We start from the raw sequence: 26077 nt of genomic DNA on the forward strand, positions 1-26077 counted from the left end.
CTGCTCGTGCCGAAAGCACGAGCACACAGGAATATTGGTTAACGTATTGCCGTCGAATCCGACTTTCGTCATGCTTGTCGAGATCAATGACGTTTGAGGTCGCTTTCACGATTCCCGAAGACGAGTCTTACCGCGTTAACTCGCGAGCAAACGAAACGAATGTTTCATAAAAAAAAAAAACAAAAACAATAGCAGGGCAAAAAAGTAAATTTAATACCAAAAAGTTACTGTTCTCTCGATATATTTGAAAAAATTACGTTAATTATGAAACAAAAAATTTCCTGCGCGCCTCCTTTAATCGATCAATTGGGATTTCCCAAGTTCTGTGAGTAGCTTTAGGGATGCGCATAAGTAAACATAATTTGGTATAAACTAGTTGGCTTTGGCAGAAGTTTCGCGCGAACTGAATGACGTAACTCTCTCTCTACATGGCCACAGGTGCCCTTAACTGCGTAACATTCTGCATGTTTAATTTTTTCTTGCCTTCTTCGTGCGCGCGTGCACAAGCTGCAACTCAGCGGTCTAGTGAACGTGATCTGATCCGCCACGTGTATACCGTATTTACCTTTTATTCATCACGTAGAATAAACATAGAGCTAAAAAAATTGCAAGAACATCCGCACGTATGGAAATTTTCTATTGCGCATTTTATTAAAGCTCCTTTAGTTTCTTCAATATTTATCTCTGGCATACTTACATTTATTGCATAAAAAAACGTTAATTAATCAATCGATATATATATATATATATATATATATATATATATATATATATATATATATATATATAATATCGAGGAATGCGAATTATTAATTTATTAATTTATGAAAAGAATTATTATTAATATTTACATTAAAATTTATGTTACTATTATTCTTCTCTCCAATTATAAGAAACCGTGTAAAAGGTAAACAATAAAAAAAGTAAATCCTTTTAAACGGAATTATTTTTAGATATACTTAAAACCATTAAAGAACAGCTTTAAAAATTTATTTAGGTAGACGATTCATAATATGATTTTCTCGTCCGCTTTTCAAAAAAGAGAATCAAGAATTCTTTATGAACTTTTTTTAATATAATAACTCAACTGTAATTTATTACCCGATTAAACTTAAAGGGATGCATTGTCATTGTAAAAAAAAGTCTCGATAAAAACAGTCAGATGCAATGAAACATGCAGCGAGATCTGGGTCCGACGTGAGATCTGTCGATCGCTGTCACATTACGAGGACGCGTCGACAACGAGGACGAGAAAGAGTTGGAGAAGCTAGCGTGATTGTGCGGTCAGCAGCAACCATCAATGGCTCTGCATATATGGAACACACGCACGAAATCCGATAATATCGCGCCCTTTCAAACCACTTCTCACCCGTAAAGACATCCCCCTGATTTTAACGTATAAAAAAATACGTTAACATAAATAATGCAATTATTGATAAATATTAAAAAACAAATATTTGGTTGTGAATATCAACCGCTAGAACGATTCTTTTCGAATACCTATATCCTGAATTACGTAAATTACGTAATTTTTGTACGTGTAAGTCGAGATGTAACGAATCAAAATTCGCACCCTAAAACTTTTTGCTGCCGTCCATTCATACGTCAAACACCAAAATTGCGTTACTGCTGAGAACAGCCGGGTTCGAATATCTGTATATATAGAACCGCAAAACAGTGGAACGACCGACTGGTAGGACGCGACGACGCGGCGGCGGTGCGGTGTGAGCGCACTCTCAAGCAACGACTCGTTCCGTGCGGTAGAGAGGGATCCGCTTTATTGGAGAGTGTTGCTATCGACAGCTTCGCGCCGTTAGGTTGGTAGGTAGGTTGGTAGGTAGGTATACTCTTTCCCCCGGTCCTCGCTCCGCTGCATTTTCTCTGTTATCGTTGTCGGAGCTCCGAGCGAAGCCGTCCGGACAATGGCGGATCCCCGTGGCGGACGGCGAGAGAAAGTAAAAATTAACGAGAATTCAAGCTCGGCCGGAGCCATTGAAAAATTGCCCGGTGCCACACGCGGGTGTGAGGTAGGGTTTGAGACTTGTTGGCGGGAGTATTTTTTTCCCCCGACTCCCTACCTACCAATCTACCTACTCACCTACGCCTCCCTCCCGGTTCTCCGTCTCTCGATCTGCGTCCTCGCGTCCTCTTATCCGCTCCGGGATCGAGACGCATTCCGTGTCATTCCGCGTTGTGTCAATTCCATCATAGAACATAGTATCCTTGTGTATTCTCTCTCCTTCTCTCCTCTCTTGTCCGGCGCTGGCTTACGGTGCAATCTTACTTTGTTACCGAAATTGTAAGCATGATATCTTCATGAATCAAGAGCGTTCATGGTAATTATATTTATTTATCTTTAACATAAAGATAAATTTTGCGATGATAAAATCTTGTGGGATTTTAAAATTATCACGAGAAGGCGCGCCTTTGAATTTTTGGACGAGGTACAGGATGAAAGCGAGCGTAAACGACGATCGAGACGCGTTGCAGTTGGCCGCTTGGCTCGATTTGATTAATGGTTCGCTTCGAAAGGAATGTGCGCGCGTATCATTCGTCATCGATGTTATAACATGTAGAGTATTCCTGAGATAAGAATCCGATCGAGCGAACTAATGGAACAAAACTGGGAGTTATTGCTAGAGACTAGAAGAAAAACTGCGTTAGAATGATTGATGAAGTGGACGAAGTTAAAATGGAAGTAACTGTCAGAACCTTGAATTCCGCAAAGTTAAAGTGGAAGTTATCGCGGATGATTTTGTTTCGCGTTCACGCGCAGCACGGAAACTTAAGTGAAATACTTTCTGGAATCTTTCTTGCGAGAGACCGAGGCCAACAAATTCCCATTAGAAACGTGGTCCGGAGTATCATTATTTTACTGCCGCTTTTCCATCGATCGTCACTGTTAGATTTCGCCACTTCTTCTTATCCTTCTTCCACGTCGCTCGTTATATCGTATACTCACGTAAGATGGTTTCATATTCCAACCAAATCCTAGTCCCTAGTCAAAGGCATTTATTTCCGATTCGACGAGAATCGATCTTAAGATGGAGCCGACCCCTACCGAGATCGATGGACTGTAAAATATCCCCGGCAAAAAAGCACCAACGTCTTAAACATTTATTGAACCGAATCTCGCTCGCCGCAGTTCCCCAAGATATTTCGGGAAGTCGCGAGAAAGCGAGGGAATGCAACACAGAACCGCGTCGCATCCGCTCGAGTGTAGAGGAGAGCTCGCCGGTTGATCTTGCATACAATATCTCCTGCCGTTTACTCTTCTTATTATGCCGGCCGATCGATCGTGCCTGCGCGAGTACCCGGGCTCCGAGGAGGGTAAGACGACTCGGCTATACGAGGGTAACGGGTAAGGCGTACGCGCGAGAGAGGGCAAAGAAGGCGTGGGAACGGAAGGGGGAAGGCGGTTTGTAGCTCGAAGGGTAAGCCTGTCCGTAGGACTAGCGGCACGTCCTCCCGGGGGAATCCGGCGTATCTGCTCCGCGGCACGGGCAAACACGTCGAGGATGAAGGAAGTCTGGCTTCCATTTCGCGCAAGGCGCGCGGCAGCGAAGCGAGGTAAATATTGATACAGATCGAACATCTAATCGCTCCGTCCCGCCCGTTTACCAACATAGCATCCATATACAGAGGACGCGAGCGCGCGCATACGTACACATACACATACACATACACATACACATACGTACGCACGCACGCACGCACGCACGCACGCACACTCACGTGCGCGTTGATTCTGCGTGCACGCGCGGTCCTGAGCTATTCGTGAAGCGAGGTCATGATTGATGGAACCGACAAACGGGAACGAGGTACGCGTTGCGACAATGCGTTCGTCACGCATTGTCACTCGAGCAATCCCTAAGGACACGATTGCGTTGAATCTAAGGATAGACGGAGATAACGCCATGGACAGGATTCGCTCCGTCTTTTGTTATAACATGCGGTCGCCGATGAACGAATACAGTTAGTGGTAAATTCATCCGACAGAAAATTAACGTCCGATTGTGCGAACTATTAGGGAGAGAAAGAGAGAGAGAGAGAGAGAGAAAGAGAGAGAGAGAGAGAGAGAGAGAGAGAGAGAGAGAGAGAGAGAGAGAGAGAGTTTTATTCTAACTATTTCACTAATTTGAAATATATTAAGCCGGATCGTTATATGAATAATTAGATGACAGAGTTTAACTCTTAAATTTTTCTGATTGGTTCCTCGTAAAAAACCAAGAATACGTTGTCGAAAATCAAGTATTACGTATATAAATTTCTGAGATATCAAAATGTAACATTATTGATGAAAATATGCATAATTATTTCTGCTTGTTTACACAATATTTATTTGCATTTTGCCATTATTATTCCATCATGAAAACGGATACCAACGTGTATAATGTGCATTTATATTTTCAATAATTGACAGGTTCAACAAATGTTATGATCGAGATTGTATTAAAAATATATTTAAAGATTGATTATTAATTTCAATCAACGCAATCGATCTCTGACATGAAATTACATCTAACGTAAAATTTCCATTTATTATTGTTTAATCAATTCTAGCCAATATAATTGCTAGAGAGACGCTTATCGCGTTTAACGCTTGCAACTGGAAATTCTGTCATCATACGATCATCACACGTGGACAGAAATTTAATCATCGAACAAGAAAGTACGCAACTCGACGATGCGTTCACGATAGAGAGATTGGTATAACAATGGGCCGTCTTGTCTGTCCAGCGTTCCACTTTTTTCATTCGCCGTATCCTTCTGCTTCGCGAATCTTATAATGCACACATGATTGGGCAACTTTGTCAGCGAGATTCCACGCGACGAGCCGGTGGTCGCGCGCTCGTACAAGCATTGCCCGAAATACTTCACTTCAGGGACTCGGGGGAAATCATGTATGAAGTTCCTCTGTTTCCATTCCCTTTCCACCCTGGTCCCTTTCTATCTCTACCTCTCACTCCTCATCCGATTTCTCTTCGCCGGAAATTTCGTTTCATGACATACAATTCGGCCGACCGATGAAAAGGCTGAATAGAATGAGGAAGAGCGAACGGAGCGAACAACAATCGAATGAAAACGAACCACAGATGTCAGATAACTGGGAGATCCCTCCAGAATTTGCTCTTCCTTTCACTCAGCTTGGCGTATCCCTCTTTAACTGGTTTCATTGATCGCTAATCGATAAAAATCCGCGATACGCGCTAGATCGATAATACCGACATTAGCACGCAATACACAGGAATTTTAAAAATTATGCGCGACGGAACCTAGCAACGCACAAGAGTTTTATTTGCTTTCGCAAGCTGCGGATGTTACGTTGATTTTCTTTTTTTAACGTTATTATTACTGGTAACGAGTCCATTAGCAAAGCTGTTAATGGATGCGCTTTCCAATCTCCGAATAACCGGGACTAAATGTATTTCGTTTTTGTTTCTTTGCAAACGTAAAACAAATTCGCGACAACGTTCCGAGGGAAAACAATTTGTACATTTTTAATTTCCTTACAATTTTTAAGAGAGATTTACGAAAGTGAGAGGGAAAAATGTGAAATAAGATGCAATTAAAATACAAAATTGAGCAACTGGCAAATATACGGAAAGATTACAAAAAATAATAAACCTTGTATTTTTTTTAAGAATGGAATGTGGTAAATGTCAAGCTAGCATTATCAAAAAGACACTATACTTACATGTTCTGTGTAAGCGTTGCGATGTGAAGGAACAGGAATGGAAATATTGAAAGAGATATGTAGCAATGGAGACACGAACTAAGGAAACAACTGGCGATAAATTGTGATTTGTTGTCTCACTAGATGCAACATATTTATAGGCGATCATAGTAAAAGTTGCTGTCGAGACGTGCGCGTTTTATGATCATTGACAATGTCGCCGTGATATTTACTGCTTTTGAGTATCTCGATGTTCCAACGCGACAATGAACTCGCATCCACGCGTATATGTATTTGTCAGCAATAATCGGAACCTGAAGTCTCATGTCCATCTTTCATTGTTATCTTTAATGGAGCAACTTCTGCTGTCACTAGGGTGTCACTGAATAGATGACATCATTGATAATTATCTTTCAAATTTTTTCAATTAATTATTATTCAACCGTAAATTTTAAAATAAAATAAATGTACGGCTCCCTTTAGATGTGAATTTCTGATAAACTCTCCATTTAAAAACCATCTGTTTCGAAATGACACTTGACGTGAAATCTAAAATCTCTTTGTATTACGGTTTTTAGTATACGGTATTAAGAATTTATTGAAGACACACACGCGTAATGCGAAACTGTCGCAAACCATGGGACTCTAAAATGTGCAACAAACGCAAGTCGTGTAATTTCAGTGAGGTACGCAAGAATGTATCAATCTGCCTTGACAGATATCAGTTGGTCGCAAAACCTCTAAGGACAACAGCGACTGGCATTTCGCACATTCTAGAACGTCTTGAAACTCCCTTCTAAGGCAATTTTGCATCAACTGATTTCATATTTGACTATATGCATAACATATCTCTTGAAAGAATTATTATTGAAAATAAGATTATAAAGAATAAATATCGAGTATTTTTAGAAATGAAAATCTCTATTGTAAAAATAAGAATTTTTACGCACAAACACATTTCTCTACATTTTCGTTTTCTTTAATATGTTGTACAATTATGACATCTCAATAAAATGTTGCATTAGAAATCATTATAATTTCTTAAATTTTTTTTGTAATCCTACAACTTTTTTGTAAGCAATGTTTACGCGGAATAAGAAATCTGGAATGAGGAATGAATAGCTTTTGTTGAGCTCCGGTAAAGCCGTGGTGTCAAGAAGGGGAAAATTCTCCGGCGCGAGTATTTGCGAATGCAAGTGAAAGGAACATTACGGTGCGTGATTGCCATTTTATTAGACAAAGGACGAGAACTGAACGTAGACTTACTCCTATTAACGTCTCTTTATCACCAGGCATTACATCGGAGGGAAATGAAAAGCCACGCGGACCCTCAAGTGTTCTCTCTCCCTCTCTCTCTTTCTCTTTCTCTCTCTCTCTCTCTCTCTCTCTCTCTCTCTCTCTCTCTCTCTCTCTCTCTCTTTCTCTCTGACAGGGTCTTTTCGTAGACAATCTAAATTGTCATTGCAGATCTTACGACGGCTAGGAACGATTACTTCCTGTCGCACAGTTTGGTAATTGTCGAAAGTGTTTAACTGTTTATGTAAGCAGATGAATATTTAATAGACTTTTAATGTGAAAATACAATAAAATTTTAATAATGAAGTTTTATTAAAAAATAAGTTATTCATAGCCTTTATTAACACAATGACTGAATAATTCTTACACGACTCATATCGAATAGAATTTAATTTATGTGTAACAATAGTTTGTTTCTCTTATTATGTGTTTTGATCTTATAATAAACAAGTAATATATTGCAATTGTATTATAATTTATTAGTGATACATTAATATGACATGAGTTGCGACAAAAACTATTATATCCATTGAAACACGGTGTATAACATCAAACAATACACATACATAATACACACTATATAATTTTACTGTTTATTATAGTTGAATTAAGACACTTGAATAAATCACGATTTTTACACACGCGTAAATAATAATTAGTTAAATGATAATTAATTGTAATTTAAACTATCACAATTTACGTATCTGGCATGTTCACTGTTAAGACGCACTTGACTATGTCCGACTGTTTGTGGACAAATATATTTATAAAATGCTTTTCTATAATATAAATAATCATTTCAAGATTTATATATTATTCAACATAACTGCTAATCTTGTAAGTTTATTAAGCTAATATACATATGATATTGATATCATGTCATTATCATACAGTAACATTTTTTTGATTCTTTAATGACATAAAATTACATACACAACCTAACCGCGACTTCCCTTCCTTAGTAAATTGCAGATATATATTATTCAATTACAATTTCCTTTATGCTTCTTTCCTTATCCATATATACCCACGGTAATGTACTAAAACAGTAATTTTCTCTTTCCTTAGATAAGTGTGTTTCACTAGTAAATAATCTGGGATATTCATGTTTCAGTTTACCTAGTAATTTCACAAATTACATGCCCTTGTAATGGTGCAGAAGAATATTTGGAATTCAGTAATGAGTCACGTATAAAGCATAGTTTTCTTTAAGCATCTTCTATTCCATTCATTCAATATTCACTAAAGGTTCTTTATATCGAGCTTCCTTTCCATCTCCATCTCGATTTGTCCTCAATCCTACGGTATCACGACGTCCATCGGCGGCATCAGCGACGGACAAGAAGCAATGGCCCTGCGATGGTGGGCAATTTAAATATCTCGTCGGAAAAAAGATTATTATTTGAGATGAAGTTGACAGCTACATCATATTCCAATATCGAACCCAAGGGGGTCGAGATGCGACGTCGTACTTACGAAGTACTTCGTCGCACCGTATATATTCATCCCTCTCTCCATGGTGTAGGCTAATATTGATGGCTCTAAGTGAAATACATTAAAGTTTTTGAATTTCATTAGAAGTCCTCGCCGCGCGTAGAGCCGTACTTTGACGTCGGATGACATTTATGGAGAATCACGCGTCACCGCGAAATCGAATAACAGCATGGATGACGCCTCGTCAGGTGTGTCAGATGATTATGTTTTCTGTTCATCCGACGCTAATGCGATACATACAGATCCAATTTGAAGATGTAAATAAATGTAAACAAAATAAGCAACGGATTGTAAACGTACATATCATTCATTTTGTGCGCTCGTCATCGAAAATTTTTGAAATTTATTTCCCCTGATGTATGTGAATACAAATCATAATTCTTGCGTATCTCAATTATTTATGGCTTTGTTGTGGATTAAAAATCATAATCAACGTTCACGTGCGTGAAATTTTGACGGTCGTTTCTACGAATATCTTTATCTTAGAGGGCGGTATTACAAATAGCCACGCAGTGCAGTCACGTACGTCACGCGTCTGGCAAGTAATTTAAAACTTGATAGTGTTATCGTTCGCGCCTTACCAGACAATGTTTGACTAGGGAGGGGAGGCTTACGGTTAAGTCTCGGTATGTAATAACACGCATGCACGTTGCCAGCCAAAGTTTGTAACGAGCACGACGTACGTAAAGCTCATATTCCTTTGGCTCGTACTTGCTTGCCGCCGTCTGCACCCGCCTTTCTCTACCGTTTTCTTCTTTCTCGGCTAGCATACTACCGTATTGCGAATCGACCTCCACCGACACTTTCGCGTTCTCCCATCTCCCATCCCACTCTATTTCTCTCTATTCCTGCGATTGAGGGAGCGGGAGAGGGTGAATACTGCGAGAAAACTTTGGTGGCGTGTTCAACTTGACGCAATATCTGTGCGGGCTCGTATAACGTAAACAACGTGTCAGTACCCGCTGCGACACATATATGGGGGCTTCCCCTTAAACTACGTTGCTATATATTCGCGCAGAATATACTTTAAGGAAAGACTGTCAAACTATGCGTCATGATCTGTGAGAAAATTTTTATAAAAAAAAAATTTTAAATAACTTGTCTTTTCTCTCTCTCTCTCTCTCTCTCTCTCTCTCTCTCTCTCTCTTTTTAATGCTGACTCTTTTGAAAGAGAGCGTTTGTTTAATACATTTTATAATTTTAATTTCTTAGGGAATTTAATTTGAATTATTATAATACTTATTACAAGCTTATAAGTATACAAAGTTTGTGTATAATTTATTATTGTAAATACATTTGTAGTATATTTATTACATATAAAAATGTTGATAGGTCTATACATCGGGATAGCTTAATAAATAAATTATTTTTAAAATGTTATCGATCATGATAAAAAAGAAGAGTAAACACGTGGCTAAAGCAATTGATTGTCGACTTATTTGAAGATTTGAATAAAAGCGAAGGGACAGGGATGCTAGTTTAGTACTGTAATGGCAGTAAGAGATAGCAAGAGAAATAAGAAGGATGAAGGGGATGGGGCTAGAGTGGAAAAGGAAAAAAAGAACGTGTCGCATCTGACAGGTCATTTTCCAGAGCACAGCACCCTCTCGTCGCGTGCGACTTTGGCGCCTCTTTATACCTGCCTGCCTTCATCCCTCTTCGTGCCTGCTCAGAGGATCATGCGGCTATCCTAAACTCCCATCTACCGTTTCTCCGCGCAATCCTCGATATCTCGTTTGCTGAGTTTGAATTCGCAATGACGCGCCTATAGAGCCGTACCAATATCTAATTTGATTTCACTCGTGAGACGCCATCCATTCGCATGCGAACGAGTGAACGAGGAAGAAAGAGAAAGAGATAGGGGACAGATTGTCGAAATGTAATGCGTTATTCCATGCCCGGTAAAATTTCAATGTTTCACCCTATCGTCATTGCCAAAGGATTTCTCGATATATATTTCTCACGTTATTTAGTGCATAATTCACGCAATCATAATTAATTGCGGAATTCGCAATTGAATTAGTATCCTTGATATTATATAAATGAAATACAGTCTCAGAGACAGAGAGAAAGAGAGGGAGAAAATTTTGAACCGATAGAGCAATGGATACAATCGAAGCGACAATGGTGAGAGCATTCATTTATTACATTTACTTCATGGTTAATTGTTTATTTAGTTTCGATGACTTGATATTGCGTTGTAATGGTCATTTGACAGATGCTTTGACAGATAATTCACAAGTCACGAATTAAACAATACAGAATAAAATTTGATTTGCTTTCACATGTTAATCTACATATACATACACTTAATATATTATAAAATTATTAATGTGATAAAATTTAATGATGAAATTTCACGTTTTAACAATACAGTATACGTAATTTTTTTGACAATTTCTTATCTCTCTTTTTACTACAAGTCGATTAATATATGAACAATATTTCATTGCATGATTTGATTTTGATTATCGTACGATTTGTAAACCAAGAAAGCACCTAAAACGTGACGTTGATATTGAGGAATGAACAAGATTCATCAAACTACATCAGCGGATAATGAAGGTTCGCTCCATTTATTTCCGCTTGGCTGCTCATTGATATTCACGCTAATCACACGACGTTATCGATGCTGATATATTTGCTTTAAGGTTTCGCTTTTTTATTTGGCAAGAAAATTGTGGAAGATAACTTTGTAAAATATGCGTCCATTAATCATGCATAAGTACTATAATTTATCGTGTTGGTAATGTAACAAAATATTGTATTTAATTTGTATAATATATCACGTAAGAGTACGCCGTAAATGAAACATCCATTACGAAGGAAATGCATTTAGCGTAATAGTGATGTTTCAAATTCCATTTGATTTGTATAAACGTCACGGGGGATTAATCAAAGTGTGTAATAGTACGGAGACCGCTTGTAATATGCAGCTTTAAATATGTCACGTTGGAAAATTGAAAGCGAAATATGATGCATTTTCATGCCGTATATATTATCTATTTTTAACCTTCGAGTGCACACCTCCCTAGAGGTCTGCGAAGTGAACACGAGGTCAAACTAATTCTAAGTCATTTTTAGACGGATATAACAACAATATTACACATTTTTTCATTGAACAGTAGGTACATATTCTTAAAGAGAAAAGTTCAAAATTTATAACTAAATAATTGCAGTAAAAAATTAAAAAATGTAAAGTTAAAGCTAAAAAAATTCAAAAAGTTAAAGGATATCAGAAAGTATATCATTTTCCAAAAAAATATAAAAAAATTTTTAATTTTCGATACTACATCGTGAACATTTAGATTTTTGTATGGGTGTATAATTGAAAAAATTTTTTAAATAGAAACAGACAAATAAATTAAATAAAAAAAAAGTAATCCAAATTGATCTCTCCTGTTCTTTATTTAAACGAGTGTCACAAGAGAACTGGCGAAAGTTAAGGATAGTAAGACTGGCCTACAGTAGGATCATGCGAAACTTCTAGTTTTAAAGTATTAGCAATAGAAAAAATTTTGGGCTCACACAATAACTCCCTTTACAGTCAAACAGTTAATATTGTGTATGTTTATGACTGACAATGAGCACAAATAAAAAAGAAATTGTTAAAAAGATTTAAAAAAAAAAAGCCATGTAAAGATGTTATCTATATAATGTGTACAATATATTTTCGTAACACAATCAGATGTGAGTGTCATGTGTGTATGAGTATGTATATACGCGCGCGCACATGCATAAATCTTATCCAAATAAAAAATGCAAATAAATAATTGTTGGTTTGAGCGGTATGTATTTTATAATTTCTTTCTTATCAGCATAGCTACCGAATTCGTTTAAATTTAACGACGATTACGCATCAGTGCTTTCTCTACAAAATGGACTTGCTAGATACGTTTCGCGGTACACCGGGTCCCCGTTTCGCTCGAAAAAGCCACAATAGGTGCGTTCAATCGCTTAAGTGCAGGTCGTGGTTTGTCCGCTTGCCTGCAAGTGAAAGGGCGGTATTCAAGTTTTCTTACTACAGCGTATGTATACGTAGGTACTGGACGTTACATAACTAATGAATTGTACATCGGTGCTTATGTAACTTTCAGGCGTGCAACCAAAGCAGAGAGAAAGAGAGAGAGAGAGAGAGAGAGAGAGAGAGAGAGAAAATAAAGAAGAGAATGGGAAAACGAGAAAGCAAGAGAAGTAAATACGAATAAGAAAAGAGAGAGATAGAGAGACTAAAAGCGGAGGGTGAAGCCCGACGAATGCGCTGCATGAATAACATGCATTTATGCAGTGCCGACGCAATATGTAAGGAGTCCTTCTCTCCTTATCCGCGAAGGACCAAGAAAACGCGGCGGTACCTCCATATTTTAGGGGACCCGACAAAGTGCTCGATCCACGCCCCACTTCTTTTCCTCGTAGCCCATGCATTTATGCAATGACGTAATAATTTCGCGCCTACGCCCATGCGACATCACGCTCAATTTCCCGCGTTCTCTTCAATCTCTAGCGAACAGCGCTTACATTTATCGTTTATTCTCAAATTTTACTTTACGACGTATCAACAAAGATGTAAAGAAAAGAAGAGGAGAGAGAATTAATTTATTTAAAAAAATAATGCGATACGAATTGAGAAAATATATTTTATCCTTGTATTGAAAAGGCTAAATTGAAACTCGTTGTGGAAGACTGCTTTTTACAAAAGTATAAAATATACTGGGAAACTGTTTTCGAAAGCCAATTATCTCAGGCAGATATACGGCGGCTATAAACGTAAACGATTATGGACGTGCTTACTGAGACGCGACCAAGTTGCTCCACACCGAGATTCCCGGCTATCACTCCTCCGTGTACCATACTCAACTGCTTAAGTTATGTGTGGCGGTTCCTGCGGTTTCTCTCTGGCCGCTCGCTGGAGTTTACACTAGCAAAGGCGTTCCCCTAACGGTATCAAGGTGCGATAGCGCGTGCCATGAAACGCTGCCCTCCCGATTGTTCAACGGACTGATACGGTTATATGTACGTGTCTGTATACGTGTCTGTGCCTGTAAATTATATTTTCCATCGATCGCGCCGACGGGAATTTACGTTTCATCATATTTTAATTCCCGCATATTCGTTTCAGCGAACTTTAATAAATATCGCACACATTTATAATTAACGCTATCTCCGGACGAAACGTTAACGAATTTTACGTAGCCCGGGGCGCATGAAAATTATAACGATATTTCATTGTACGAAGTGGCCGGTTACATAACGCGGATCCGCGATTTGCTGCCGATTAAATGCTATTTGTCAGGAAAAAAGATACAGGAGGGGGAAGGGAGGAAGAGAAGAGAAGCTTCTCGTTAAAATCGCTTTCGGATCGGGAACTTTGCCATCTTAACCACTTTGGTGAGTCGGGAAAGAGCAGGGTTGCGTTGGCGCGGGAATCACGCTCAAATCAGAGGAATTCTGCGTTTATCCGATAGGAAGGTAATTTTAAAACTTAGCGCACTTTCTATTTCGTAAAGTCGGCTACCTAAACTCGCGGAAAGTACCTCGGAAGATATGATAAAGACTTCACTTATCTCTCGACAAATCGATCAACAAGCGACAATGCGCTAATTCATTTACTTTATCTCGTTGTTTTATTACAAAGGAAAAAAAAGAAACGTATCTCTCTCATACAACTGCGGAATTGGCTATTAAGAACAATTAAATTTTCGTTGAAAATGCCTTTTAACCCGTTCCGACAAACAAGATTTTATTGACTTTTAATCGTTACAGCGTAAAGATAATTGGCAATATTTTGCGTTAACGTCGGTATTTCGACCGTACCTATCAATATTGCTTTAATCATCGATGCATTTGTAAAACGAATATGAATAACCCGATCGACGTTAATTATATCTAGTACATTGCTGAAAAGAATATGTGTAGTTTTAAAAAAAATGATTACATTGAAACCAGCTCGTGCTGGCCTAACGGATTTAAATTACATTCCGTTCCGCTTCTTTCGGAGATACATTTTATAAACGAATGATGCGAGAGAGAGAGAGAGAGAGAGAGAGAGAGAGAGAGAGAGAGAGGGAGGGGGAGAGAGAGAGAGAGAGAGAGGAGTCGGCCGTACTTTATCGAAAATATTCACTTTGAGCCCCATGGTCCTATAAGCCAATTAACGGACGAATAATGGAACATGGATAAAATTTCGGCGATTACCAGTATACGTTGAAGTTAAAAATTCTCAGTTTTGTGCGAATACTATGTTTAATTGAGGCTACATTTAAAATATCTCTGTTATGCGCGCAGCTTTTACTCTGTCGATACGAAGTATATTGTGCCAGATTCATATAGCACCAATATATGCATGGTCGAAGCAATGTAAATGCCCTTGTAAAATATTTACACGTATTTGCGCTGAGTTGCATCGCGTATTTAATTTCCTCCTTACTCTCTTCGCATTTATTAAAATTGATAATTCCAAATCCTCTTGCGTAAATATTTATTAAACTTTACATACATCGATGTATTCAATATTAATTCGTAATCTGCTTTAAATATCGAGACTTTCATCTAACTAACTGTTAACCGACAGAATAGATAGGTAATATTTTACACATCTCATTTTTTTCGAATAATCGATGGGCAGACCTTTCCGAGCGTTGATAGGGATCTAAATTCTTTGGTCTTCCGCTGGAAATTCCATAGGTACAGCAAGCACGGCATAGTGCGTCAAGGCGCGTGATCCTCTTAACTGTAGTTATCGCGTAATCCACGTTCCCAAGTCGCTCTCAATCAGCGCTGCGCAGCCTATAATTCAATATATCGAACCCTTATCTGGACGGCCTAAACTCCACCCACCTGCGTGCTCTCGTCTTCGTCTCGTATCTTAACCCCCTTAACCCCCTTGGCCACTCCATACGGCATCCGGAGTGTTCTACTAGAATCTCGAGGGGAAAAAAAGGAAACAAAACGAGCAGCCGGACCAGGTCTTGTCTTTCCACGATTTCACTCTAACGGTAGAGAGGCCGGTGCGAGCATCGTCGTCGTGAACGTCGCGGAAAAGGATGAACGGAGTTACCTTCTATCGGCGCTGCGCCTCTTAGCCCGTAATTGAATAACGTGTCTCGAGGCACGACCGGGATCTGGATACCGTGATATAGTGGGATACGACCTTCGTCCACACCTCAGCGACTTCAATCTTTTCTCCACTCTTCTTCCTTTTGTTCTTCTTTAACGACGAAACGCTTCCGCTCTCGTTCGCTCTCGTCCGATACGCGATGAAATATTACTCGACGGATAAATCCGTATTGTCTTAGATTCCGAAAGTTTAATTGATATATAATTGTTCGCTCCCTTTTACTTTTTCCGCTTGCTTCCTTAAGTAAATCGATCGTTCCATCCACTCGCTCGTGTACATTTGCGTGCGTGCGAAAAGTTAGATGATGTACGTGAGTCGAACGTTTAAAATATTTACAGTGTCGGTCAGGAGCACGTACATTTTTACTTGTCGCAGGTAAATAATGCAACGTGATAAAGCGGGTTAGATTAATGCCACCAGCCAAGGTAGCCGAAAAACAAGGGCAGATCGGTGTGTCGCAAGTTTTATTTCAGAGAGCGCTCTCCTCCCCGCGACGTAAAGTAATGTCGGCGTGTCTATGCATCTCATAAGCATCCGCGCGCGATACACGTGGATGCTTTATGAGCAGAAAAGAAAACAGACTTAATATATCGATACCATTACCAGTATTATTACTAGCGAAAATTGAAGATGACACCATCGTTCCTTAATGTCTTATCTTACACACGTTTTCAATTTTGTAAGAAATAGTTGACGAAGCTTCTAATTTATGATTTGTAATTAAGTCGATGCCTGATAATATTTCCTAATATTATTAATATATACATATATGTATATTTAACTAGTAACTATTTAAATCAGAATGTATAAAATCGATATGCGATAAAATGTAAAATTACCAAGCGTGATATTCTGTCGTCGGATGATCGGATGGTATGACATTTTCCCAAGTATACTTTCCGTAGTTAAGAACAAGTGATCCGTAAAAGCATTTTGGGTAACGCGTAAGCCTGGAAACTTTGCACCGTTTCCAATATGACGTAAAAGGTCTTTCAGAACATCGTAGCGTCGTCACGCCTTTGGCACTTGTGCCGTATAGTAAATTTCAAGTGTCATCGAGCCGGTGGCTTGAAGTAAATTCGTCGTTTAAATATCCAGTTAGAAATCGTCAAAGCTGAAAACACATGCTCGTACATTTTAAAGTGTTCGAAAAAAAGGGAGGGAATGTCACGCAATATTTTATATTCATTGAAATCAATTTGATAAAAAAAAAACTTTCGGTTGTAATGCCAAACAATTCAAACTAGGTTAATCTGGATAATAAATTATCAGATCGATAAAAAGTATATAGTACTGTACGACAGCTAAAATCATGCTATTTTATATTTATGAGATAAATATATAATGTAGATCGACATAAGTGCTCATGGCAATCTAAATGCGTTCCAATAGAAAAGTAGAACGAATTTATACACGAATATTTTCAACGACTTAAAAATTTAAAGGTTTACACACATACATAAATTGGATTTAAAATACTTATTCACGTGTATCCCGAAATCTTGCTTTTGTACGTAAGGAATCCTACATCCCTGAAAGTAAACTTCTACCGAACTCACGGGAAGATCTATATATCCAGCATAGTTGGAGCGGTGGATCGGAATACGCTGTAAAACCTCTGCCAGATTCAGAAAGATCACGCACGGGCGGAGAGCGAAGGATAAAAGAAAGCAGGGCCCTAGTTTCGAAAAAGAAACGAGTGCGAGGGAAGAAAGGGTGGAGACACGAGTAGAGGATACTGCAGGCGGTACAGATATTCGTAGGTGTGCGGAGAAACAATCTGGGATATGGTCGGCGCGATACGGAACGTGGCGACGAGTGAGAGACGGCGAGGGACGAGAAACTGGGTATAGGAATCGGAAGCGGGTAAAGAAAGGGGGCGACGGAAAGTATAGTCTAGAAACTTTATCCACTTTGCATGCTGATGGTCACAGATTCGGGAAGACAAAATGGCGCGCGGTAGCAAAGGGTAGAACGAAAAAGGGGATGAATAGAGAGAGAGAGCGAAAGAGAGAGAGAGAGAGAGAGGGGGCGGGAGAGGGGGAGGGGGGCAGAGGACGAGAGAAAAAGGAGAAGAAAGCGACTGGTGAGCGCGTGGGATCGCGATTCACACAAAATCGATTCCCTTTGTGCCCCTTACCGCCCCGGCACCACCGCCACCGCGCGCCACCGACCACCACCGACCGCCTCTCTGTGTGCCTCCTCTCCAAACTTTGTAGCCAATTTACGAGCGACCAAGTCAGCGCCCTTCGATTTTACGCTAATCCGATGCCAATGTCGTGCCGTAGACGAGGCGAACCTCTCCCTTATATACCGGGTAGGATACCGAAGGGGATTTCATTTTCCGCGGTCCGTGCCATTCCTTTCTCGGCAGGCAAGTCTGTTTCAAGGTAACTACTTTCCTTCTCTCTTTGGCTCGGTACTCGCACCCTCCATCGTTCCTGTATTTCTTTGCGTTCTCCTCTTCTTTCGACCATCTTGCTTATAGTCCGTTTACTCTCTTTCTCTCTCTCTCTCTCTCTCTCTCTCTCTCTCTTTCCCCACCCTTTCTTCACCCTACCTCGATCTTGTCTCTCGTAACTCAGCTCTGACGAGCATCCGCGGTCGTTCGAAGAGGTAATGGGGTTTACCGGGAAGAACCGGCGGTACGTTTCATCCGGTGCGGCCGATCGAGTTACAGAATTAAGTTCAGCCGTACCGGAATAACGACCAAGCCTCTCGTTCCCTCTTTTCTCCGCTACTTGGCTTGCTCTTCCACTTTTCTCTCGGTTTTGTGGCAGACAGGAAAACGATTCGAAACCACGATAACGATTTAAGGAAAAAATACTCTTGTTTCAGACTCGTTTGCGTGAGTCGCGAAACGCGCGATAAGACTCGATTCTACCTTTGACAACGAGTGAAAAGTCGCTGAGAAACTGGGGCTTCGATCGCAGAAGCTAATGTCCCGATAGATTACGAAACGATCGGTACTCCAAGTTCAAGCACGGTATAGTGATAAAACGGCGGATCGTTATATCCGGATCGTTCCCGCGCTTCCTGATAAAGTTTCCCTGATAGGAATAAATTTTAATCATTCGCCGGATTCACTGCGCCATCATCGATACGAGGGAACGATTCTTGGCGAATGTCTTATCCGATCACCCGCCTGTGCTCATAACTGTCCCTTAAACTTGTAAAATTCTTCAATTTTTATACTACGATTATCGCGACCCGATTGCTGATTTATGGGTGCAAGCGTGCTATCGCTCGCGACCTCGAGTTTACAACGCGACAGCTGCACAAAAGCATCTCGTACCATCTCGCGAGACGATCAGCCGCGAATGTCTCGAGTACCAATAACGTAGACATTCTGTCCATCTAAAAATTGAAATTCGAGACGATCGTATAACCAACGGTTTCTCGATGCACGTACGTATTCCCAATCGTGCTATATTCGATAACGAACCGGATAGAAAGATGAAGAAAGATGAAGAAAGATGAAGAAAGATGAAGGTAGTCGGAGAGAAAGAAGAAGAAGAAAGATGAAAAATGGAAGGAACAAGCAGACAAACGATAGTTGTTAAAGAGAACTGAAGAGTGTAAGAAGTCAAATACTCGTAAAGGTCGAACGGATGGATCGTAAACACGTCCGTTAGAAGGAACAGCGTCATCGTCTCTATCGTGACGCAGACAGGAAGTCTTGAAAATCTTGGAGATATCAGTTATCTCTGCACAAAACGGAACGGCACTCGGCCTGCTGGTGCTCAATTTCGAAAATCGGCTCGACGCGATCCGGAAAAATTGAAATTCCTGAGGAGAGAAAAATGCGGGAATATCCGACCGGGCGTGCGAGTCAGCTGTCATTCCCGTGATTGCACGTCCGTCAGTCATCAGGAACGGAATGCGCCATTTTCGCAACGCCCGTTCGACATCTCACGGACGACGGAAGGGTTCATTAATTTTCGACGATGACGCTACAGTTCCTTCCGCGTCGGCGAGGCTGACACTCGATATCAACGTGTTCGACACGCCATGTATTGGGATTCATACTTGCCACGCGGAATTTCACGCTCGCGAAGAATCATTCTCATAAAAATAAATGCCATTATTATCATTGTGCTAATAAGACCTAATAGTTCTCGTGCTAACAGTTTTTAGAACGTTATACACCGTCTACATTTTTTGCCCGTTCAATTAATAATATCACATCTTCATGTGTCGCCGGTGGAAATAGGTATTACCTTCACAAACACATAAACTTTGACAAAGCGAAGATGGATCGTCCCACGTGTATCGCGCGAACGCGTTTTATGCGGATCATAAAATGCATATTCGATGCTGTCTTCGAGTCTGTAAAACTTTGCACCGTATGAAAACCGAAAGCGATTCAGCTAGGCGGATATTCGCGTCGATTTTCGTCTGGTATTTCGGTATTCGTGATCGGCCTGTATTTGAGAACGAGAGAGATAAAGAGGGAGAGAGAGAGAGAGAGAAGGAGAGAAAGAGAGAGACAGAGAGAGAGAGAGAGAATATCGGAGAGAAGCGATTGTGGCGGTCGTCGCGCCGCACAGTTGTAACCGTGTCGCGCACGAACGAGTCCGGTAGGTTCTAAATGGTGAGGCGGATATATCTGCGTATCGGAGGGGACTACCCCTTTATTGCTTCACGTATGGAGTCGTAAACAATGCGTCCATATGAAACAATGTTACGGCGTTACCGCGAAACTGCGCGAGGATCGCTCGGGTATTTCCCAGCAGCACATTTCCATCCTTAAACAACCGCGACACCCGCACGGTTCTCTCTCACCTGTCGTGGATAGGAGGCTGTCTACATCCACATGGCATTACGTTAGTTTCAGTTACGAAAAACAATGCACGGTGACACGAGGAAAACTGTGAGAAAGGTCGGCTTCCCGTCATTCTTTTTTTTTTTTTTATTTTTATTTTTTTTTTTTTTTATTTCCGCACTCGGTTTGCCAAAGTGCACGCTCGCGAGAACGCGAAAATAATTCCGCACCTATGAAAAATACGAGCGTTAAAGCGTGTAAAATGTTTTTAGCTAGACGCCGGGTGTACGGAACTTAGATTTAAAATTGCTCTCGTTTAACTCTCTGTGAGAAATAATAAATACCAACGAAATGACACTCAAATCCCGCGTGACAATGCAATTTTTCTATCGATCGCGCATTACGAAAAAAGTATCCTTTTGCTGATAGAGATTACTCTCTTCTTTGCTTTAGAGAAGAAAAAAAATTCTCTCATATTGCGTATATAACATGCCGCTTTTATACAGATCGCGATCAGCAATGAGATAGACTGTTTAGTAGTTCTGGAATATAGCTTCTTTCTTTCCAGTACGATGCACTCTGATCCATTTCAGACAAACCACCGCCGGACAATTTGCCTCGATATAATGGTTCTTGCTTACCTGCTCTTGCATCCGCGTGCTGGATGCTCCAAATCATATCAACTTAATTCATATTCACAGAACGAACTTGAGAGTGGAAAGTCGGGAATCGAGGGAGAGATGGAAACACGGAAAGAGAACGCGGAAGGGTCGAGATGGCTGGATTGGGGTGCGGAGAGAGGGACGAAGGGCAAGCGAACATTTGCCCGAGCGCGGAGCTGGATTTTAGCCCCGCTTCCGTCTCATTACTCGCTACACTCTGATTGAATTACCTACAATCAACATCAAACATTTTTAAACTCAATTTCATGTACGCGCAATCGTGTATTTTCCCGCTTTTTCTGCGTTATGAAACCGCTTTGAGAAGTACGAGGGCTCTATTCCGCGAGGAGCCCGCGAGACGGGTCTGTTTTCGTATTACACGCAGATGTACACGAACGAGCACGTCGGCAATCGTTACATCGTAATTGCTTTCTCTCTCTTTTCTTCTCTCTTTTTCTCTATAAGAGATATTAGAACAGATATTTTTACAAACAAATTTTTTTTAAGTCATTGATATTTCGAATTTAATCGTTTCAATCTATTAACTTGAGAGGTTTTTTAAAGGGGACCTTCTTTCTCTCTCTCTCTCTCTCTCTCTCTCTCTCTCTTTCTATCATTTTGTTTTAGATATGTATAAGAACATTTTTTTAACGCATTATTCTAAAGACATAATTTTTTTACCTTACTCTGCCTTTTCTCTCGTTCGATCGCGCTGATCGAATTGTTGAAAATCTATTGGTAATAGCAAAAAAAAAAGTCGTGTGTAGCCAGTGTCGCATTACGTGCAACTAACGCGCAGCCGCATCTTAGAGCTCTTAATTTAATAGACATTTTTACTGCGAGCTTGCTCGACTAATGTTACAATTATGCAACCAATTAGGGTTCCTTTGTAACGTAATTTGTGGACGCGCGAGCCTGACAAGGTATGTCCCCTCCCCCCGCCTATCATCCCTTAGAGAGAAGGAGGTCACGTGGCATAAACATAATTAGGTCGAGGGTAAGAGAGGCAGGGGGCTCGAAGGGTGGTGAAGGGGACTGGAAGCATACCGAGGAATACTCATCTCTGTTGCCATGGGATCCTATTAACGCAGGAAATACTCACTCGACCGAGCAGCGCGAGTGGGAAGTATTCTAATACTTTCGAGATATAATTTCGCCAACATAAAATGCGAGAGGATCAAAAGCGATTTCAAAAGAAGCAATTAAATGTTTAATTTATATATGCAGCGCAACTGTGATATAACAGTGTAATATTTATATTATATTACATTTATATATTTATTTCTCTTTTTCTTCTTTTGCCATCAGATTATTTATATTTCTCAATTAAGCCTGTTCAATATCTTTATAGTAATATAATTATTAATTCTGGAGAATCATTATATTTAATTACATTTCATTTACGTATGCTTATTATACGTAAGCTGCTTTTTCCTAGCAATAATCGCATTAAAAAATTATGAATAGAGTTTGTAATAACAAATATAATTGATTGTTTTTTTCTTTTTTTAATCTTTCTTGTTTTCATATCTGGCACATTAAGAGATGATGCCTAGTTTAATACGAGCGCGATTGTTGTAAAGTTATGGAAAATCCCTCACTCGCTTGTATCTCTGGAAGCGTTGATTTCGAATACGCGTGCGGATTCTGTCACAAAGACTGGGTTTCGGAATTAAATTATTGCATGTACGCGGCTTGTTCATTGGAATCCATAATGGCGGAATTGAATCGCTTTCCCGAGAGCGCGATTGATTCGCCGAAACGAAGCACTAATCAAAATTAATTCCCATTATTTCGTTAATGACACCGTGCGTCGCGCTGCTCGTCACGCCTGCAAGCTCGATTTGGTGCGAATTAAAGATAATTAAGAACCTATTATTTATCCCAAGGGTAAAATTCCAATCTCAAAGAAGAAGGAACCTATTCTGTAAAGTGTAGTGTTCTTTTAGTTTCTTTATCGACACAAATTGCTTCATTTTTCCCATTTGCATTGGGAAGAATTTATTTTGAAGAATATCGCAATTAACTAGCGTATCCTCGCTATCGTAACTATATCCACAAAGTACTTAAGTATTTTTTTTTATTCCGATGATAATATTTGCTAAAGTGAACAATAAAATAATTTATATGTAAAAACATTTTTTAATAAAAGAAAAAATAAAAACGTAATTTATTTTCACACATAAGGTTTTAGGGTTATTTATTTTCGTAATAATTAACATGTGTAATTTTGTCGTCGCGGTTACATGCGTCATGAAGGATGATAAGTCCATTAATAAGGTATGTGTCTCTGCACTCTCTCTCTCTCTCGGTGGATGGAGAGAAGCGTACGCTATCGACATACAGAAATGGTCCGTCGTGTATGCGAATGCATCCAAAGCAATTCATCCACCGTACATGGAAATCTCATTAGTCCCAGATACATATAACGCCACGGTATGCCTAATGGTTGAGTTTGGATCAAGCTATAGGACAGACGCTTTACTCGGAACTTGATCGTGTCGATGTTCATAATGCGTGAGCCGTGATGCGCGCGTTGCCAATGCATAATAACCGTCGTGCCGTACAAAATTGCCGCAATCAATACGCGATCCAATGATAACTACCACGACTGATCATGTAGCTTGTTTTGATTTGATATATCCAGATGCGCAAAATTGATCCCGAACGAAATTATTCAGTTTTAATCAGCCGTTGATTCCTTTTGGAGAGCTAAAATTAGAGGCGGATTTGAATACGTCCTCTCATCGGAAAGATCAAAGTGTTGCGCAGAATTTCCTTTATAACCACCGAGAGTGTCGCATTATCAATAAGAGATGTATATAATAAAATCTTGATTCGCTCTCACGCCTTACCTTCTCCCTTTCTTTCAATAGTAGGTACTAGGACTGACAGAAAGCACAGTGAAACGCGACACACAGCGGCGTGCGCTGTGTTACGCAATGACGAAGCAAGTAGCGAGTAAGCGGGCGAGCGAACGGGCGAGAGAGAAAGGGAGAAAGGGAGAAAGAGAGAAAGAGAGAAAGAGAGAAAAAGAGAAAGAGAGAGGCAGGGACTTCATTATAACCTCATCTTTTCCCAGGGAGTGCATTCGAATTGAAAAACGCGCAGGCTTGTTTTGAGGCATGGTTACCGTGACAACGCACGTATACACTAACACGCGTATACTACCGCTCACTTTCCCTCCTTGCGTTTTACCCCTTGCGCCGTCTCTTTCGCTTTTCCACCCTTCGCGATCCTCTCTGTCTCGTTTCCCCTGTCCTCCTCGCTCTCTCACCCCCCGCAGCCTGTATACGCCGTCGGCGTATATCGGACGTAGGCGAAGAGCGCCACTCGCACGGGGAGAACGAGAGACGGGTGTGGGAGCAAGGGGGATTGCGAAAGAACGGGGGTGGGTGGTTGCTCGGCGCACGGGTAGTAGGGGTGAGTACAGAGAGCGCGGGGTGAAACGCAACGGCGGCAGCGAAACGCGGAGCATCGGCGAAGCAGTCACTATGACAACGGTGACAGGCGAGGTGTTAGTGCGCATCCGTGACCACGCCTACGTCACGACGCCGTGACGTCAGAGCGTCGACGGCAGCGGCGCCAGCCGCCGACGAGGAACGTAGCGCGCCGTTCTCGCCGGTACTAGGGAAGGAGAGAGAGAACGGCTGCCGCCTGTTGCTACTTCACTACACGTCGGATCAGCACCCTCTCTCCCTCCCCCCTTCCCTCCTCGAGCCACTTCGATCATTCTATCTCCCTTTAACAACATATAGTCACAGATAGTCGTACTCTGTCTCGCAACCTCACGCTGTAACCAGCCCCGCGATCACCTACCCTTCTCTCGTTCGCCAGCGTTGTCTCTCTCACATCACCGTCTCGCCCTTCCGTTCTCTCATCGGCGGCGGCGGCGGCGGCGGCGGCGGCGGCGGCGGCAGTGGCGGCGGTCGTACGAAACCCCCGTTCACCATCGCCACCGCTACCCTACCACCAGGTTTCCAGCAACCAACCCCCCTAGAACCCCTCGCTCTCTGCCGAGCGCACCCTCCCGCGCGCGTTACCAGCTAGCAGCGATCCCCACGGCCGAGAGCCGAGACCGACCGAGAGTCGTCGGCTCTCCGCCAGTCAGCCATCCGACTCGCCGCCACGTTACGCCACGTCGCGCGCTGCGTGTGTTTCTCTACACCGCGTTTAAAGAGCCTGCGAGCGAGAGAAGCCTTATCTCGCGCGCCCCTCGTACCGTAAATCATCGGCGAGGCGCAATCTCGCGCGGCTTCGAGCGCGTGCGACCCCCTTAGGGTGCCGCCTGTTTAATTGTATACCTCTCTCCGTCGCGGTGACGGACAATATACCCGTGCGAGAGACAGAGACAGAATAGATCGACGACGTGTAAAAGGGGGGGGTTTGACGAAAGGAAGTCTCGAAAAGAACGGGCGGTAAATCGCGCTCGACCCTTCGCAGCGCGCGTTATCCACATCCCGAGAGATACGAGAAACAAGAATCGAACCGAGTAGCGGAGGGTGGAATACGATACGCGCTATACGCGTGTGCGTACGGCACGCGAGCAGGTGCGTGGGCGGCACATCGGTGACACTTAGGGAAGCAGCCTAACGGTCGCCGCCACCGACACACGTCGCCAGACACCGGCACACGTGCCTGCCGCACGACGGGGGTGCGACGCGGGACGCTCCGGGCCACGCAGCAGCATCACGCTCTAGGGGCCGCTGGTTCGCAGCATCGCAACGCTCTATTCGGAGAACGGTCTATGGATCATAGGTCAGATCAAAGTATCATATTATCCAATTATGAGATCGCGCGCGCCGTACACGGATTTCACGAGAGGGATTGTAGGTATTCAGGATGGTGGAGAAAAAGAGGAAGAGTGAGTGAGTGAGTGAGAGAGAGAGAGAGAGAGAGAAAGAAAGAGAGAGAGAGAAAGAGAACGAGTGAAAGAGGGACACGCGACGATCGAACGCGCAGCACACGCACACAGGGTGCGATACGGCCGTGGTCGACTCGAGTCGACAAGTCGGCGAGCAGCGCGTGCTGGTAACCTGTTGCCGCCGCCGTGAACGAGACTCTCG

The 26077-nt window shown here is 41.5% G+C and overlaps 2 protein-coding genes across 6 annotated transcripts in view; both read left to right on the forward strand.

Moving 5' to 3' along the window:
- LOC140663146 (CUGBP Elav-like family member 3) overlaps window positions 1-26077 on the forward strand; it is a 353573-nt gene that overhangs the window by 301091 nt on the left and 26405 nt on the right. The gene's annotated exons all lie outside the window — the stretch shown is intronic.
- Window positions 1-26077, forward strand: part of LOC140663143 (CUGBP Elav-like family member 4) — a 322403-nt gene that overhangs the window by 45604 nt on the left and 250722 nt on the right. For 4 of the 5 annotated variants that reach the window (XM_072887106.1, XM_072887105.1, XM_072887102.1 and 1 more), the window contains exon 1: window positions 25104-25769. The exons of the other annotated variant lie outside the window; for it this stretch is intronic. The gene's annotated coding sequence lies outside the window, so the exon portion shown is untranslated. Of the gene's footprint in view, window positions 1-25103; window positions 25770-26077 lie in introns of those variants that run through there. 5 annotated transcript variants of the gene reach the window in all.

Source organism: Anoplolepis gracilipes, chromosome 2 (assembly GCF_047496725.1).
Source record: "Anoplolepis gracilipes chromosome 2, ASM4749672v1, whole genome shotgun sequence".
Classification (NCBI taxonomy): domain Eukaryota; kingdom Metazoa; phylum Arthropoda; class Insecta; order Hymenoptera; family Formicidae; genus Anoplolepis; species Anoplolepis gracilipes.